Below are 3,663 nucleotides of genomic sequence, written 5' to 3'. Positions count from 1 at the left end.
AGTTCAAGTTATTTGAGTTAATCAAGTTATTTGGATTAACTCGAATAAAAAAATAAGTTTTTCGGTTTAACTCGAATGTGAATTACACAATTCGAGTTATCTGAAAATCCGAATAAAAAAAGGTAAAACTATGTCATTTTGATAAATGTTTGTCTTTTTTAAAGTTAAAAGTCAAAACCATTAAGTTAAAAGGTAAAATCATGTTGTTTTGATAAATATTTACTAATTAAGTTAAAAGGCAAAACTATTATATTGTTTATGTTTTTAAATAATTTTATACTTCGTTTCCTAGTTAAATAATCGGTTCATGTAAGAGCAACATTGAGTACAAATAATAGGATTTGTTAACTCAACTCGACTTGACTCGAAATTTTTGACTCGATTCGATCTGATTCGAAAAAATTCAAATTGAGTTCTGTTGCTAAAATAGGATTCGTCAACTCGACTAACTCGAAATTTTTTGACTCGATCCGACTCGACTGGATCGAATGCTCACCCCTAATTAAGAAAATATTTAGATTTTCTATGTACTTTATGAATGTTGTGAATTTAATCTATATACTTTAATTTAATTTTTTTAGTCCCAGATACTTTTTAAATTTTAGAATTCCAATCATTACTAAATAATAATTGTTAAGTTCATTAAGTTAAAATTTTTCTATTTCCAAAACTTGACATGACAAATATATTATCACGTGTAATACCATGTTGCTTGTTATTTTCAGATATTACTCACTAAAGATCTAGTTAATGGATTAATGAGTGTTATTTGCGTCAAGATTAAAATCTACAACTGTACATATATATAGTATAAGACTAGTAATAGAGTTTGACCAAACAGATTTTAGAATAAGTGCAAAGACTACATTAACAAATTTTGCAAAGTACATGGACTAATAGGAGAATTTACCAAATATCTATTAGCAATACTGAAGAGAGCAGCTGCAGTTTTCTTGCTGCATCGCCTCAAGCTTTGGCTTTTACCAATTCAAGATTGATTGCTGCTGTCATTTATGGCCATTCACAGTGGCTGTTCAACAAAATTAAATTGTCATGTATAAATTTATCTATGAAAAAGAAGAGCTATTGAGTTGCTTTGCATGTAGTACGTTGAAGAGAAGACAAAGCACCTAATGAATGTGCTGCAGTTGCTCGTCAATTCCTTCTTTTTATGCAATCCTTCAAGCTACTATAAATTACTGCAACTACATCCATACAGTCCCTGATTATATTGCACTTAATATTTTATTGACCTCTTCTCATGTTGGTGTGTTTCCATGCCTATCTATTAGTGAGAAAGGAAGAAAATTGAAGCTAAAGTTAGCATTTGAAGTGAGGAGCTTGGTGCTAGGTAAGTGCTCTTTAAATTTTAGCTTTCTTTTAATTGTAGTATTCTGGTTGGATGATTTCAAAATTTTCCTAAGGGAAATAAAGAAGTGTTATCATAAATACTGACTAAATTTTACCTTCAACTAGAGTTGAATTGAATCTTTTAACAGAAATATTGACTAAAACATTAACTTCTTTAATATGACAATTTGCATAACAATCCACATGTATTTCATGCTAATTTCTTTTGAACTTCTTATAACTTTTATAATTTTGAATTTTTATTTTTTGAATATTTTATCAATTTTAAATTATTTATTGATATAACATATAACATAAATAATGACGTGTCAGCATAAAGTACACGTGAACTATGACACGGGTTGCCACCACATCATCGTAAAAAATTAATATTTTAGTCAACATTTTCGTTAAAAAGCAATTTAAATTTTTAATAAAAAATCTAATGATTAAATTTAACTCAATAATAATAATAACCAAATTAACAAAACATATAGACACTAAAAATTAAATTTATTATTATACTTTAATAAAAATCTCCTAACCAAATGAAGGTATGTGTATATGGCTATTACAATTTATATTATGGAATGAATGAAGTAAATTATATTTTATTGATTAAATTGTGCCGAAATTGATCTACAAAGTGAACTAATATGGTAAAATTTGCACTTTCAAATAAAATTATGATGGAAACAGTAAAAGAGATGGATTTTAAGTAATTGATAAGTGAAAATATTTACGGGCAAATTATAAGAAAAAGTTTTTTTTAAAATATTTACGGAAATGGGTAAGCTTTTTAATTATTTACTGGAAAGGGCTGAATTCCCCGAAAGCGTGTCCACGTCAACGCAATGTCAAGTGACATGTCAGAAAAACGCATCCCTGGGGGAGTGTTTTGTCCACGTCAGCACAAAGAGCTTCCTTAAGGAGCGCTTTGTGCTGATGTAGACTAAACGCTTCCCTAGGGACGCGTTTTGCCCTTTTTTTAGTGTTAGAATTTTTTTTGCATTTAGGGTTAGAGTTTTAAGGTTTAGGGTTTTTAAGAAAAAAGTTAAATAAATTAGGGTTTAGGGTTAATTAATTAAATTATGGATTAGTTTTTTAAATAATTCTGTGTTTAGGGTTATGAAAAAAATATATTAGCAATAAAAAAATTTCTACAATAGTTTCTGAAAAAATAAATTAGAGAAGACGTATCTAAAAAAATATATTAGAGAAGACGTATCTGAAAAAATAATTTTGAGAAGATGTTTCTGAACAAATAGTGTCAAAAACGCTTCAAGCAGGATGCACTGTCAGCAAAAGTACTGAAAAAAGCTCCCACATGGAAGCTTTTTTTCTACAGTAGTTTCTGAAAAAATAATTTTGAGAAGATATTTCTGAACAAATAGTGTCAAAAACGCTTCAAGTAGGATGCACTGTCAGCAAAAGTACTGAAAAAAGCTCCCACGTGGACGCTCTTTTTCTATAGTAGTTTCTAAAAAAATAATTTTGAAAAGATGTTTCTGAACAAATAGTGTCAACAACGCTTCAAGCAGGATGCACTGTCAGCAAAAGTACTGAAAAAAGCTCCCACGTGGACGCTCTTTTTCTACAGTAGTTTCTAAAAAAAATAATTTTGAGAAGATGTTTCTGAACAAATAGTGTCAAAAACACTTCAAGCAGGATGCACTGTCAGCAAAAGTACTGAAAAAAGCTCCCACGTAGACGCTCATTTTCTACAGTAGTTCCTATTTTGTCTGAGGCTATAAATGAGCCAAATTTTATTCTCAGGTTACATAAGTTATAGCAAGAAAAATTAGAGACGCTAAGCAGAATAGAAATTGAAGATGAGTGAACGTATTAGTGTTGTTATTTACTATGATGGTGAGGTTCGTCACACCGAGAATGGCGTTGTTTTTTATCGGAGAATACAGTACAACTAGTTTTTAACCAGAACATAGATTTGACAGAACTTCGTAAAAGAATTAGGCTTAAAATCTTCGGAACGACACCAATGAAAGTTTTTTCTATTAGGTATCGATTTTGTGCTTCTGTTGATCCTGTGACATATGACTCGTTCGACATCAAAGGTGCTCGTAGCTTGGAGGCAATGGTGCAGACTCATCTCGCTAGTGGATCACCCTATATTGAGTTATATATACAATTTTCATCGCCAAATGATGCATTTGCAACTTCAACATCTACTGTTGTTCGAGAGGAATACACAACTCCTGCCTGACACTCCGTTAGTGGGTTGCAAAACACGGAAGTGCCTATGTTTGGTAGCAGTATGGAATATACAACCCCTGCACAACACTCCGTCAGTAG

Source organism: Gossypium arboreum, chromosome 7 (genome assembly GCF_025698485.1).
Source record: "Gossypium arboreum isolate Shixiya-1 chromosome 7, ASM2569848v2, whole genome shotgun sequence".
NCBI classification, from domain to species: Eukaryota; Viridiplantae; Streptophyta; class Magnoliopsida; order Malvales; family Malvaceae; genus Gossypium; species Gossypium arboreum.
The sequence above is the reverse complement of the archived record's forward strand: the minus strand, read 5'-3'. Positions refer to the sequence as shown.